The sequence below is a fragment of the Oncorhynchus nerka genome, linkage group LG28, assembly GCF_034236695.1.
Source record: "Oncorhynchus nerka isolate Pitt River linkage group LG28, Oner_Uvic_2.0, whole genome shotgun sequence".
NCBI lineage: Eukaryota > Metazoa > Chordata > Actinopteri > Salmoniformes > Salmonidae > Oncorhynchus > Oncorhynchus nerka.
The window spans coordinates 57,538,818-57,555,620 of record NC_088423.1 but is presented as its reverse complement, the minus strand read 5'-3'; positions in this window follow the sequence as shown (position 1 = coordinate 57,555,620).

Below are 16,803 nucleotides of genomic sequence, written 5' to 3'. Positions count from 1 at the left end.
CCGTGTAGTTTGCCAATAAAATAGTCTGATAGTGATGTGGACATATTCGGTATACATACAGTGCCTTGCGAAAGTATTCGGCCCCCTTGAACTTTGCGACCTTTTGCCACATTTCAGGCTTCAAACATAAAGATATAAAACTGTATTTTTTTGTGAAGAATCAACAACAAGTGGGACACAATCATGAAGTGGAACGACATTTATTGGATATTTCAAACTTTTTTAACAAATCAAAAACTGAAAAACTGGGCGTGCAAAATTATTCAGCCCCCTTAAGTTAATACTTTGTAGCGCCACCTTTTGCTGTGATTACAGCTGTAAGTCGCTTGGGGTATGTCTCTATCAGTTTAGCACATCGAGAGACTGAAATTTTTTCCCATTCCTCCTTGCAAAACAGCTCGAGCTCAGTGAGGTTGGATGGAGAGCATTTGTGAACAGCAGTTTTCAGTTCTTTCCACAGATTCTCGATTGGATTCAGGTCTGGACTTTGACTTGGCCATTCTAACACCTGGATATGTTTATTTTTGAACCATTCCATTGTAGATTTTGCTTTATGTTTTGGATCATTGTCTTGTTGGAAGACAAAGCTCCGTCCCAGTCTCAGGTCTTTTGCAGACTCCATCAGGTTTTCTTCCAGAATGGTCCTGTATTTGGCTCCATCCATCTTCCCATCAATTTTAACCATCTTCCCTGTCCCTGCTGAAGAAAAGCAGGCCCAAACCATGATGCTGCCACCACCATGTTTGACAGTGGGGATGGTGTGTTCAGGGTGATGAGCTGTGTTGCTTTTACGCCAAACATAACGTTTTGCATTGTTGCCAAAAAGTTCAATTTTGGTTTCATCTGACCAGAGCACCTTCTTCCACATGTTTGGTGTGTCTCCCAGGTGGCATGTGGCAAACTTTAAACAACACTTTTTATGGATATCTTTAAGAAATGGCTTTCTTCTTGCCACTCTTCCATAAAGGCCAGATTTGTGCAATATACAACTAATTGTTGTCCTATGGACAGAGTCTCCCACCTCAGCTGTAGATCTCTGCAGTTCATCCAGAGTGATCATGGGCCTCTTGGCTGCATCTCTGATCAGTCTTCTCCTTGTATGAGCTGAAAGTTTAGAGGGACGGCCAGGTCTTGGTAGATTTGCAGTGGTCTGATACTCCTTCAATTTCAATATTGTCGCTTGCACAGTGCTCCTTGGGATGTTTAAAGCTTGGGAAATCTTGTTGTATCCAAATCCGGCTTTAAACTTCTTCACAACAGTATCTCGGACCTGCCTGGTGTGTTCCTTGTTCTTCATGATGCTCTCTGCGCTTTTAACGGACCTCTGAGACTATCACAGTGCAGGTGCATTTATACGGAGACTTGATTACACACAGGTGGATTGTATTTATCATCATTAGTCATTTAGGTCAACATTGGATCATTCAGAGATCCTCACTGAACTTCTGGAGAGAGTTTGCTGCACTGAAAGTAAAGGGGCTGAATAATTTTGCACGCCCAATTTTTCAGTTTTTGATTTGTAAAAAAAGTTTGAAATATCCAATAAATGTCGTTCCACTTCATGATTGTGTCCCACTTGTTGTTGATTCTTCACAAAAAAATACAGTTTTATATCTTTATGTTTGAAGCCTGAAATGTGGCAAAAGGTTGCAAAGTTCAAGGGGGCCGAATACTTTTGCAAGGCACTGTATCCTGAAATAAATAAATTCTCACTACAATCAATTTTAATAGAAAGTTAGCAAAAATGGATAAGATCTTGCTAACATGGAAAGGAAAATATCTGTCTATTTGTGGAAAAAAATCACCAAAATTTACTTTTTAGTCATATTCCAGTTTACCTATTTGTCCTATTGTCTTGCCTACACCTAGCGAACAGTTATTGAAATTATATGAGAAAAAAATTTAATTTTATTTGCAACGACAAGCCAGACAAAAGTAAACTATCAAGGCACAAGGCAGACACATGAGGCAGATGGTTGGAATCTTACAATGTTTATTAATCCAAAGGGGTAGGCAAGAGAATGGTCGTGTACAAGGCAAAAAGGTCAAAACCAGATCAGAGTCCAGGAGGTACAAAGTGGCAGACAGGCTCGTGCTCAAGGAAGGCAGAATGGTCAGGCAGGCAGGTACAAAGTCCAGAAACAGGCAAGGGTCAAAACCGGGAGGACTAGAAGAATGCAAAAAGCAGGAGAACGGGAAAAACGCTGATTGACTTGGAAACATGCAAGAAGAACCGGCACAGAGAGACAGGAAACACAGGGATAAATACACTGGGGAAAATAAGCGACACCTGGATGGGGTGGAGACAATCACAAGGACAGGTGAAACAGATCAGGGCGTGACATAAACAGGCCTATTTATATAATGAATATGAATTCGGAGGGAATAAATGATTAAATATTAAAGCATTAGACATCTCACTAAAGGCTTCAGTCATACAAAAGTTATACTTAAATCCAAACTGATTGGTTCTCCAGCAAATATATAAGAATGTCTCACCCCATGTTCAAGAATGGCCTTTTTCCCTTTGTTCAGATTACAACCTTGCACTATCAGTTATTTGAAAAGGAAATATTCTTCCAAATATCACTATTTTGAAAACAAGCCATAGAAAGTTAGTTGCAATTTAAATTTAATCTACCAGAAAAAAAAACCAGAACAAATAATATAACAAATATTGTGGTTAAACTCAAATAACTAATAGATTTAAAAAATATATGTAATCTTTGTAAATTATATCCTAAATAGGACTGGTGGAGTAATGTCACACATGCAGCTAACAAAAATATATGGAAATGTCTTCTCTACCCAAAATTACAACCAACTAATTACAGCATTGCCGCAAAAATGGAAGAGGAAAGTGGAAGGGGGGAAAGTAGCGAACTTGTCTGTCGGCCCTGCATTAAAGACCATAATTGGTTAAAGACATTTGTGATGAATAAGAAAGTATACCAGTTTAATTTAAGGACCAAAAAAATGACAGCTGTGCCATACAGATTGCAACATATATTGCAAAATAGTTGGGAAGAGATTTCCGATGTACAGATTCCATGGCACATGGTTTATGAACTGATAGGCAAAACGGCACTGGATTCAAAACTTAGAATTTTTCCATTTAAATTATTATACAAAATTCTTGCAACCAATAGAATATTATATATATGGGGGATACAGCCTTTCCAGCTCAGCAGATTTTGCTGCGAAGAGACAGAATCATTAGATCATTTGTTTTGGTACTGTCTGATGGCTGAATAATTGCAACATTTACCTAGAGCTAACTCTGCAGATAGTACTACTGGGTGATCTGAAAAGTCATAGACAATACTTTTAGGAAAAAAAATTGTTTTTAATTTACAATCTGTAGAAATTACGAGGACAGAAAGTTGAAAAATATATGGCAAATAGAAATCCAATATGGATGGTGTTAAGAGATAGATGGGAGTGGTTGAATGGAGCTGAAGGTTGGAAATAATAACAACTAATAACAAGATAACTAATGTAAAACATACTTTGTCTGTAAAACGTATTTAGGTTCAGACCTTTTTTGAAATAAATTGATGGGAGAGGTTGAAGTTAGAGGAAGGACAGAGGTAAAAACAAACAAAATATAACTATTGTAAAATAGAATGTGCCTGTAAAATTTATATAGTATGTATATGCTGGAAGTAGAAGCTTAAGCATTGTTGTTCACTAGTTTACTCCAATCAGGGCAGGGGTGGTATGGTTAGAAGGTAATAAAGGAAAAAATAACTAAATATTTTAGTGTGGTTTTTGTTTTTACCCCCTTTTCTCCCCTATTTTGTGGTATCTAATTGGTAGTTACAGTCTTGTCGCTGAAGGTTGAGAGCCGATCATCCTCCTAAACACAACCCTACCAAGCCGCACTGCTTCTTGACACAATGCTCATTTAACACAGAAGCCAGCAGCACCAATGTGTTGGAGGAAACACCATGCACCAAGCGACCGTGTCAGCGTGTACTATGCCCGGCCAGCCACAGGAGTCACTAGTGTGCGATAGGACAAGGACATCCCTTGTGGCCAAACCCTCCCCAAACCCGGACGACGCTGGGCCAATTGTGCACTGCCCCATGAGGCTCCCGGTCGCAGCCGGCTGCGACAGAGCCTGGACTCGAACCCAGAATCTCTAGTGGCACAGGTAGTGCCTTAGACCACTTCCTCACTCAGGAGGCTGAATTAAAAAAAAAAAAAATTAAGATGTCTGTGTGTGTGTATATATATATATATATATGTGTGTGTATGTATGTATGTATGTATATGTAGGTGGGAAGAAAAAGTATCTGAATCCTTTAGAATTACCTGGATTTGTGCATAAATTGGTCATAAAATGTTATCTGATCTTCATTTAAGTCACAACAATAGACAAACATAGTCTGCTTAAACTAATAACACACAATTATCATTTTTAATATCTTTATTGAACACACCGTGTAAACATTCACAGTGCAGTTTGGAAAAAGTATGTGAACCCTTGTATTTAATAACAGGTTGACCCTCCTTTGGCAGCAATAACCTCAACCAAACGTTTTCGGTAGTTGCGAATCACACCTGCGGTCATTCCTCTTTACAAAACTGTTTCAGTTCCACAATATTCTTGGGATGTCTGGTGTGAACCGCTCGAGGTCATGCCACATCATCTCAATCGGGTTGAGGTCAGGACTGACTGGGCCACTCCAGAAGGCATACTTTATTCTGTTCAAGCCATTCTGTTGTTGGTTTACTTCTGTCTTTTGGGTTGTTGTCCTGTTGTCCTAACTTCTGTTGAGCTTCAGTTGGCGGACAGATAGCCTTACATTCTCCTGCAAAATGTCTTGATATACTTGGAAATTCATTTTTTCGTCAATGATAGCCAGGCAGCAAAGCAGACCCAAAATATGAAGCTCCCCTCCCTCCACCATAGTTAACAGCTGGGATGAGGTTGATGTTGGTGTGCTGTGCCTTTTTTTCTCCACACATAGTGTTGTGTGATCCTTCCATACAACACAACTTTTTTAAAAATCTGTCCACAGAATATTTTGCCAGTAGCGCTGTGGAACAAGTCTTTAGCTGACACTCTAGGATTCTTCTTAACCTCATTGGGCATTCTGCGCTGTGCTCTTGCAGTCATCTTTGCAGGACACCCACTCCTAGGGAGAGTAGCAACAGTGCTGTAATTTCTCCATCTATAGACAATTTGTCTAACCATGGACTGACTTTTAGAGATACTTTTGTAACCCTTTCCAGATTTATGCAAGACAACAATTTGTAATCTTAGGTCTTCTGACATCTCTTTTGTTTGAGGCATGGTTCACATCAGGCAATGCTTCTTGTGAATAGCAAACTCACATTTTGTGAGTGTTTTGTAAGGGGCAGGGCAGGGCAGCTCTAACCAAAATCGTCTCATTGATTTGACTCCAGGTTAGTTGACTCCTGACTCCAGTTAGCTTTTGGAGAAGTCATTAGCCTAGGGGTTCACATACTTTTTCCAACATACACTTGTAACGTCGGCTTCCAACTCACACTCTCAAACACATAGATCCCCTTTCCAGACCACTTTCCAGCTCACACTCTCAAACACATACAGTGCCTTGTAAAAGTATTCATCCCCCTTGGCGTTTTTCCTATTTTGTTGCATTACAACCTGTCATTTAAATGAAATTTTATTTGGATTTCCTGTAATCGACATACACAAAATAGTCCAAAACGGTGAAGAGAAACGAAAAAGAAAACAGATTTTTTTTTTTATAAAAAATGGAAAAATTGTGCGTGCATACAGTTGAAGACGGAAATTTACATACACCTTAGCCAAATACCTTTCAACTCAAAAATTCCCTGTCTTAGGTCAGTTAGGATCACCACATTATTTTAAGAATGTGAAATGTCAGAATAATAGTAGAGAGAATCATTTTTTCAGCTTTTATTTCTTTCATCACATTCCCAGTGGGTCAGAAGTTTACATGTACTCAATTAGTATTTGGTAGCATTGCCTTTAAATTGTTTAACTTGGGTCAACAATTTTGGGTAGCCTTCCACAAGCTTACCACAATAAGTTCAGTGAATCTTGGCCCATTACTCCTGACAAAGATGGTGTAACTGAGTCAGGTTTGTATGCCTCCTTGCTCGCCCACGCTTTTTCAGTTTCTGCCCACAAATTGTCTATGGGATTGAGGTCAGGGCTTTGTGATGGCCACTCCAATATCTTGACTTTGTTGTTCTTAAGCCATTTCTCCACAACTTTGGAAGTATGCTTGGGGTCATTGTCCATTTGGAAGACCCATTTGCGATCAAGCTTTAACTTCCTGACTGATGTCTTGAGATGTTGCTTCAATATATCCACATACTTTTCTTTCCTCATGATGCAATCTATTTTGTGAAGAGCACCAGTCCCTCCTGCAGGAAAGCACCCCTACAACCCCGTGCTTCATGGTTGGGATGGTGTTCTTCGGCTTTTAAGCCTCCCTCTTTTTCCTCCAAACATAACAATGGTCATTATGGCCAAACAGTTATATTTCTGTTTCATCAGACCAGAGGACATTTCGCCATAAAGTACAATCTGTGTCCCCATGTGCAGTTGCAAACCCTAATTAGTCTGACATTTTCTTATAGCGGATTTGGAGCAGTGGCTTCTTCCTTGCTGACCGGCATTTCAGGTTATGTCGATATAGGACTCGTTTTAATGGGGATATAGATAATTGTGTACCTGTTGACTCCAGCATCTTCACAAGGTCCTTTGCTGTTGTTCTGGGATTTATTTGCAGTTTTCGCACCAAAGTGCGTTAATCTCTAGGAAACACAACGCGTCTTCTCCCTGAGCGGTATGATAGCTGCATGGTCCCATGGTGTTTATACTTGCACACTATTGTTTGTACAGATGAACGTGGTAGCCTCGGCACCTACATAAAGCTGAGTGACTCACATTCATGGCTTTGGATCAAAATAAATAAGTACCAACATTCTTTCTGATAGTCTTTAATAAAGCAATGTTTTGGTTATCCTGACCTGGACACCATGTATTATGGTCTCTAAAAGGAAAAATATTACCAGTCTCTTGCGCATTCATTTTCCATATGGATCCATAACGATTTACTATGGGAATAAGTATCACTGAATGACAGAAATATTGGAACAAAGTAGGCTAATGAAGATAAACAAATGGTTGCTTACTGGAAAATACTCTTTCAAAAGTAATAGAAGAGGCAAGTGGAAGAGGGAAAAGAGAGCATTCAGAGGTCAAGACAGCGCTGCTCTGAGACAAGAATGGGGACTGGTCTTGATAAATCAATTATTTTTATTTTCACTGAATCTCTGTTTGGGTATTCTGTGTTTTTATTTACATTAGTGATGGACAGCTGGAGCCATTTTGTTATTCACAAGCGTAGCAGGCTGTGGTTTCTATAAACACAGTTTCTAGGATGGGCTATAAGCAGGACAATATGTATTGGTCATGGCAACCGGAGTGGCACAGTGGTCTAGGGCACTAAAAACTCAGTGCAAGAGACATCCATAAAGTCTGGTTCAAATCCAGGCTGTATCACATCCGACCGTGATTGGGAGTCCCATAGGGCGGCGCACAATTGGCCCAGCATCAACTGGGTTTGTCCTGTGTCGGCCACCATTGTAACTAAGAATTTGTTCTTAACTCACTTGCATAGTTAAATGTATAAAACAACTGGCGGCAATATTATTTGGCCCCCAAAATGAATTACGAAAATTGTTTTCATAAAAAAATGACAATTTAAAAAAAAATACTCCCAAATACAATGTGCCAAGGAGGAAGTCATATTGTACCTAAATTAAAAATACTGCTAACTTGTTATGCAAGTGTTGCACACCAACAGATGGAGAAAACCTACACCAGTTGAGCAATTCATTTCAACAATAATCTTCATTTTAATTTGACTTTACAAACAAGAGGGCTTAATTGGAGTCTATTTCTTCAGAGCCTAAACCTTTATAAAATGACATAGCCTACCTCAGCCATTTGAGGCTTAACCTCTTGAAGCTAAGGGGCACTATTTTATGTTTGGAAAAATAACGTTCCCAAAGTAAACGGCCTATTTCTCATGACCAGATGTTAGAATATGCATATAATTGACAGATTAGGATAGAAAACACTCTAACGTTTCCAAAACTGTAAAAATATTGTCTGTGGGTAGAACAGCACTGATATTGCAGGCCTGAGGATAAACCAATCAGGAAGAGCCTCTTATTTTGAAACGTCTGTGTTCCTCTGCGTGCCTGTCCTCCATTTAAAGGGATATCAACCAGATTCGTTTTTCTGTGGCTTCCCTAAGTTGTCAGTCTTTAGACATAGTTTCAGGCTTTTATTTTGAAAAATTAGCGCGAAGTATCACATTGCGTAAGTGGAGAGGTGGGGGCTCTCAAAGTGAGTTGGTGTGCAATTGAGTAAACCGGCTATTTTTCCTCCCGCTGTTATGGAAAAAGCTGGGCCGTCTCCTTTGCCGAGGGTAGTTTGGGGAGAGGGATGAAGTGAGCGGCCTTGGAAAACTGGACGACCACGGTCGGGATGGCAATGTTTCCATCAGATGGGGGAGACCCTGGATTTCATCACGGGCTATGTGGGACCAGGGACGGTGGGGACAGGCACTGGTTGCAGAAGACCAGCCGGAGCTTGCCGAGGAGTCTTATCCTGAGCACAGACTGTGCAGGCGGAGACAAAAGGGGTGACATCAGAACCATCGTAGGCCACTAAAAGCATTATAGCACGAAGGCCAAAGTCCGACGGTAGCCCAGGTGGCAGGCAAGCCTGGAAGAATGGGCCCACTCCAGGACCACAGAGGGAACAGCGTCAGGCACAAGCATCCGATTATCAGGGCCCCCCCAGGGTTAGGCTGGACCCCTGCGCCTCCTGGACTTGTTTCCCTATACCCCAGTTGAGTGATGTCATCAGGCACAAGGTGGGAAGGATGGTCTCGGGAACCGGGGTGGTACCCGTGGGGCTATAGCGGCGGGACAGTGAATCCGGCTTGACATTCCTGGATCCCTGACAGTAAGAGAGGGAGAAGTTGAACCGTGTGACCAGCAGGGCCCATCTGGCTTTCCTGGAGTTGAGGTGCTTGGCGGTGCAGAGATACTCTCCCCTCCAGCCAGTGCCTCCATTCCTCCAACATCAGAAGCTACCGATTCCCCACATCGCAGTTATTTTCCAATGCGTTGAGGTGGTGGGAGAAGAAGGCACAGGGATGTAGCTTGAGGTCCAGGGCAGAACGCTGGGACAGGACTACCACCACTCCGAAATCAGAAGCATCGACCTCCATCACAAACTAACGGGAATGGTCCGGATGAACCAAGATGGGACCTATGGTGAAGCGATGTTTGAGGTCCCGGAATGCCCAGTCAGCAGCTGGGGACCACGTGAATGGAAACTTGGGTGAGGCGAGTGCAGGTGGGGGGAAGCCAGAGTGCTGTAATCCTGGATAAAGAGGTGATAGAAGTTGATGAACACCAACACTGGAAGTAGGCTGGTGCCAATCGACCACCGCTCTCACCTTCCCGGGATCCATTTGCACACTCCCTGCGGCGATGATGAAACCCAGAAAAGGGATGGTGGACCTATGGACCCCGCACTTCTCTGCTTTTACCAACCGCTGGTTCTCCAGGAGGGGTAGGAGAACCTGTCGGACGTGAAGCACATGTTCTTGGTTGGAACGGGAGAAGATGAAGATAAGATTATCTTGGAAGACAAAGACGAACCGGTTCAACATGTCGTGGAGTACATCATTGACCAGAGCCTGGAACACAGCAGGGGCGTTGGTAAGGCCAAATGGCATGACCAGATACTCATAGTGACTGCTGGCCATGTTGAAGGCAGTCTTCCACTCGTCCCCTTCCCAGTATCTGCACCAGGTGGTAGGCGTTCTGTAGATCCAGCTTGGCCCCCTGGAGAGGCTTAAGGGCCGAGGAGATGAGTGGTAGCGGATAGCTGTTCTTCACTGTTATGCTGTTGTGACCCCGGTAGTCAATGCACGGGCTGGAGAAGAAGGATGGATGAATCCTGCAGCAAGGGAGTCACCAATGTAGGTCTCCATCGCCTTGGTCTCTGGACCCGACAGAGAGTACAGTCGTCCCCGGGGCGAAGTCGTGTTAGGGAGAAGTTCAATCCCGCAGTCGAGGTCAGTGCGGCAGGAACCTTTTGTTCAACACCTCCCGGAGGTTCTGGAATGGCGGAGAGGTCCGGGGCATCTTCCGAGCCCCTAGGAAGATGTCCCGGGGCAGGATGTGCTTACTTCAGGCAATGGGCATGGCAGAACGGGCTCCAGCCCATGATGGCACCAGTAGAACATTTAATGAGGGGATTGTGTTGCTGGAGCCAGGAGAATACCAATACCACGGGAATCAGAGGGGACTTGATGAGCAGGAACTGGATAGCCTCACTGTGGTTCCCTGACACACGTAGATTGATGGGAGTGGTGTTGTGGGTGACTCAGCCTATAGAGCACCCATCCAGCACTCTAACGTCTATGGGAATGGAAAGGGCTGAGTGGGGATGTTCAGCTCGGATGCCAGGGTACCGTCTAAAATGCTCTAGTCGGCCCCAGAGTCAATGAGAACCTGGAGAGATTTGGACTGGTTTCCCTACAACAGAATGGCATGAAAAGGGGTCCGAGCAAGGGAAGCAGTAACATTCTCCATATGGCCCACCAGAGTACTCGCACCTACCGGTGAGCCTGTTTTTTTTTTTAAAGGACAAGAGGACACGGAATTGCCAAGAGTCCCGCAATACAGACAACTCTTCATGTCGATCCTGTATTGCCATTCCGCTAGCAACAGCGCAGCTCTGCCTAGTGGCATAGGCTCAGGAAGCAGTGACTCGGCCGTCTTCAGCAGCCCTCAGGCAGGTCGGAATGCCTCGGGTTCTCTCAGCAACGAGACCGTCGGGAGCTTCTGGGATGACGCAGAGGCAAGTCCCTCTCCCTCTGTCGTTCCCGGCCATCGATACGGATGTTCAAATCAATGAGGGAATCGAGCTCTGTAAGTAACTCCTGGGCTGCAAGCTCGTCCTTGACCTCCTCTGAGATGCCGTGCAGGAACATATTGAACAGTGCCTGCACGTTGAAAGCACTCTCCACTTTCATCGTGCAGAAATCCCCTGCATTATCAGCTACACTGCGGGAGTCCTGGATTAGCTTCCAGGCGGCCTCTCGCCTGGGGAGAACGGGGCATCAAAAACCTTCCTTACTTCTCCCACGAACCCCTCCAGAATAGCGTATTTGGCCAGCTGTTGTCCCCAAATGGCAGTAACCCAGGTGAGAGCCCTCCCGGATATCAGTGTGATGAGGTAGGCTATCTTGGAGCGATCCGAGTGGAAGATGCTGGTTGACTTGACAAACAAGACGAACTGGCAACGGACAAACATAAAACAGGTATAAATACACAGGGGATAATGGGGAAGATGGGTGACACCTGGAGAGGGGTGGAGACAATTTATTTATTTTAACTTTTTTTAACTAGGCAAGTCAGTTAAGAACAAATTCTTATTTTCAATGACGGCCTAGGAACAGTGGGTTAACTGCCTGTTCAGGGGCAGAACGACAGATTTGTACCTTGTCAGCTCAGGGATTTGAACTTGCAACCTTTCGGTTACTAGTCCAACACACTAGGCTACCCTGCCGCCCCTGCTGACAATCACAAGGACAGGTGAAACAGATCAGGGTGTGACAGTGAGTCTATATTGCGTTCATAGAGGAAAATTAGGAACATAAAATGCAAGTTTCTTTATTGTGTTGGATTCCTCTGAGCATGCCACCCACAACTTGCACAGGGACTCGGCACTCCTGAGCGCATCCCTGATTTGGCTCGATGTCTGGAATTCAATTAGCTCAGTTTGAATTGCGGCCTCATCCAGCGAGGGTATCGTTTTCTTATCAACGGAAGAGAATTCTCCACCTGGGCAGAGATCCAGATTGCAGATTTAAGAGGAAACTTCATTCTTCAGTGTACAATGACACAAAGCCCTTGATTTCTAGCCCCCTTTATTATAGTTGGATCTTTTTTTAATAGCTAACATTTTGATGGCCATAATAAATACACTGAACAAAAATATAAATGCAAAATGCAACAATTTCAAGATTTTACTCAGTTACAGTTCATATAAGGATATCATTCAATTGAGGTTGTAGTGATTTAGATGAGTGGTTAGTTGTTGCGTGGCTGTGTTGAAAAGTTGTGTGGTTTTGGTCAGCAGTTAGATATTTGTGTGGTCAGTAGTTGCTCGGTTATGGTCAGTAGTTGTTGTCAGTAGTATTGTATTTGTGAATAGTAGTTTTGTGGTCAGAAGTTGTGTGGTTGTGGTCACTATATGTGGTCAGTAGTCAGTAGTTGTGTGGTCAGTAATTGTGTGGTTTTGGTCAGCAGTTAGGTGTTTGTGGTTCATTAGTTTTGGGCAATGGGTGTGGTCAGTAGTTGTGGTTGTGATCAGTAGTTGGGGTTTGTAGGTGTGGTCAATAGTGGTCAGTTTGTGTTCAGTAGTTGTGGTCAGCAGTTGTGGTAAGTAATTTTGATTGTGGTCAGCAGTTATGGTGATTAGATCAGTGGTCAGTATTTGTGTGGCTGTGGTCAGTATTTGTGTGGCTGTGGTCAGTATGTGTGTGGTTGCGGTCAGTATGTGTGTGGTTGTGGCCTGTAGTTGTAGTAAGTAGTTGTGGTCAATCATTGTGGTAAGTAATTGTAGTTGTGTTGGTCAGTAGTTATGGCGATTAGATGTGTGATCAGAAGTTGTGTGGTTGTGGTCAGTAGCTGTGTATGGTTGAGGTCTGTATTTGTGTGGTTGTGGCCAGCAGGTGTTTGGTTGTGGTCAGTATGTGTGTTTGTGGTTAGTAGTTGTGTGATTATAGTGTGTGGTTGTGGTCTGTAGATGTGGCCATTAATTGTGGTCAGTAGTTGTGGCCGTCAGTAGTTACGGTCACCCGTGTCTGGAAGGCCTTCGTGGAATGACTGGGGGTCACGGTCAGCCTCACCTCCGGGTACCGTCCCCAATCAAATGGGCAGGTGGAAAGGGTAAATCAGCAACTGGGTAGATACTTTCGTAGTTCCCATCAGGACTGGCCGGGGGAGTGGGCCGGCGTTCGACTTCGCCGGCCTTCTGGCTGCTGCCGAGCCTCCTGCTGGCAAATGCACTTATCATCCCCGGACTTGTCTTGTAATCATTACACACACCTGCTTCCAGTCCCCACTCTATTACCGTGTATATATATTCCCTCAGCCATTTCACTTTGTTGGTCATTGTAAATGTTACTTTGTTTTCCTGAGAGGAATCTCTCCTATTCCTGAGTACTTTATATTTTGCACTTTGGGTTCGCCCTGTGCCTTTTTGTTTATGAAGATATATTTTGAGCACAACAGAGTTTAGCTTGGGTTTCGTCCCACTTTGATCTATGGTGCTTAAATACATTCAGTAGTTCTAAACCTATGGCTGCCTCCTGCCCACTCCTCTCTACACCAGTGACAGGTATTGTCTAAGGTATTGATGCATTTAAACACCATTTTATTTGAGCGGGCTATCTCTGAAATAACTTCTAATCCATGATATTGGGCTGGATGCTGATAGGGAAAATTGCTGATTGATCAGAAATGATAGTAAAAGCTTTTCTTTTAAGCAATTTACAGAAAAATAAGTCATGGATGCATTGCCAGCAATAGACAAGAAATCTACAGGTGATCAATTGGATCCTGGTCTGCCTAAGATTGCAGCGCCCATTATTGTTGACTCGATAACCCATATTTTTTTATTTAACATTGAAATATTTGACTCCATAAGTGCACGGATAGTAGTGATCTTAATAATTATCACCCCATTTCAAGGCTTCCTTGAATATCTAAGATTCTTGAATCCCTGGTAAAAGTACAACTATGCTCTTTTTTTCTGAGCAATGTTCACTACCGTTCAAAAGTTTGGGGTCACTTAGAAATGTCCTTGTTTCCATGAAAACATGCATGAAATTAGTTGCAAAATGAATAGGAAATACAGTCAAGATGTTGACAAGGTTATAAATAATGATTTTTATTTTAAATAATTGTGTCCTTCAAACTTTGCATTCGTCAAAGAATCCTCTATTTGCAGCATTTACAGCCTTGCAGACCTTTGGCATATTAGTTGTCAATATGTTTAGGTAATCTGAAGAGATTTCACCCCATGCTTACTGAAGCTCCTCTCATCAATTGGATTGGCTTGATGGGCACTTCTTACGTACCATACGGTCAAGCTGCTCCCACACCAGCTCAATAGGTTTGAGATCCGGTGACTGCTGGCCACCACATTATAGACAGAATACAAGCTGACTGCTTCTTCCCTAAATAGTTTTATAATAGTTTGGAGCTGTGCAACATTGTCCTGCTGTAGGAGGAAATTGTCTCCAATCAAGCGCCGCCCACAGGATATGATAGCCTTCCTTCTTCAAGATCCCTTTTACCCTGTACAAATCTCCAACTTTACCACCGCCAAAGCACCCCCAGACCATCACATTGCCTCCACCATGCTCCTCCAGCATCTTACCATTTTTTCAGCGTCTCATGAATGTTCTTCTTTGTGATCCGAAAACCTCAAACTTAGATTCATCTGTACATAACACTTTTTTCCAATCTTCCTTTGTCCAGTGTCTGTGTTCTTTTGCCCATCTTAATATTTTATTTTTATTGGCCAGTCTGAGATATGGCTTTTTCTTTGCAACTCTGCCTAGAAGGCCAGCATCCAGGAGTCGCCTCTTCACCACTGACATTGAGACTGGTGTTTTGCGGGTACCATTTAATGAAGTTGAGGACTTGTGAGGCGTCTGTTTCTCAAACTAGACACTCTAATGTACTTGTCCTCTTGCTCAGTTGTGCACTAGGGCCTCTCACTCTTTCTATTCTGGTTAGGGCCAGTTTGCGCTGTTCTGTGAAGGGAGTAGTACACAGATCTTCAGTTTTTTTGGCAATTTCTCGCATGGAATAGCCTTAATTTCTCAGAACAAGAATAGACTGACGAGTTTCAGAAGAAAGTCCTTTGTTTCTGGCCATTTTGAGCCTGAAATCGAACCCACAAATGCTGATGCTCCAGATACTCAACTAGTCTTAAGGAGGACTGTTTTATTGCTTCTTTAAATCAGGACAACAGTTTTCAGCTGTGCTATCATTATTGCAAAAGGATTTTATAATGATCAATTTGTCTTTTAAAATTCTAAACTTGGATTAGCTAACACAACGTGCCATTGGAACACAGGAGTGATGGTTGCTGATAATGGTCCTCTGTGTGCCCATGTAGATATTCCATTTTTAAAAATCAGCTGTTTCCAGCTAATAGTAATTTACAACATTAACAATATCTACACTGTATTTCTGATCAATTTGATGTTATTTTAATGGACAAATCTTTTTGCTTCTCTTTCAAAAACAAGGACATTTCTAAGTGACCCCAAACTTTTGAACAGTAATGTATGTTGAATGTAAACCATTCACGGTTTAGGCCGGGGAATAGCACTACTACAGTAACCACCTTAGTTATTAATGATCTTGTCAATGCTTCAGACACTAAAATGAAATGTGCTGAATTGTTTGTGGACCTGTTGAAAGCTTTTGATAATGTTAATCATGATATTTTATTGAAAAAGTTGTCCTCGATATACCTGTTCTCGGTTTCATGATTATCTTAGTGACAGAACTCAGGCCATCGTGATGGATGGGGTTAAGTCTGAATTTCTTGAAGTACATAAATGTGTACCACAGCGGCGATTTTGGGACCTGTTCACTTCACTATTTACAGTAAAAAAACATCATTGGTCAATCCGTAAAAAATTGTAAAATACATCTATATGTGGATGGTACTATTATGTATGCTATTGTCCCGACTGTTGGTCTGGCTGTGTCAAAACTAAGTCTGATTATATAGCTATGCAGGAATCCCTTGCTGACTTAAAACTTGTGTATAATATGGGAAAAAATAAATTGATCTCGTAAGAATGTTTCAGAATAATTATATAGTGTGTGTGCCACCCTCTACTGCCACGCCCATCTTACTTTTTAGTGTTGTTGACGAAACCTGCTTTACTGGCCTGGGTTGCAATACTCTACACCGCCATTAACTTTTCACGTAGTGAATTTTACAATAATGCTAATTAATTGTTTGGTGTAGGCTTAACTTGGCCTGATGTTTTGATAGCGTTGTAATACTCTTGGACAAGTTGAGAATTCCCTGTCGAGAAGAGACACGGAACCCCAACTAGCCTAGCTAGCCTGTAGCATCAAATGGAGGATGTTAACAAACATTTTCAATGCTGCAGGAGTTGAGTTTATTTTGCTCTATTCCAGGACAATGTGGACCGCCCTGACTTTCAATGTAGCAACTGTTTGCTTGCAGAAGACTACAGGGGCAAAATGGCTACTCATAGCAAACAAGTAGCAAACTTACACAAGCTACTGGGGAATCCACCCCCACCTACTTTTTCTTCCTATTTTACCCCAGTAGCCTGACGCGGCTTTGGCCTGGTGGAAGTGTTACCCCCATGTCGGCTCTCTACAGCCGACTGGACGGTGCTCTGCAGGGATCCCTCCCTTTACGGGCTCTCCCCTTTCCTGGAGAATGGAGCTAGTAGGGTGCTTCTGGATGACTTGGTTGATGTTCCTGTTCTTGACCCTACCAGCCACATGGCGATGTCACTCGTCATGGAATTCGAAAGCAGCACCCTTTGTGATCGCAACCTTTGTGATCGTAAACTCATACTGGACACAGACTAGAAACAGCTTTGCCGCCCTGGATCCAGAGGTTCCAGTGCCGCCTTCCCTGGGGGAGTCTGATTCGAGATTGGTTCCGGA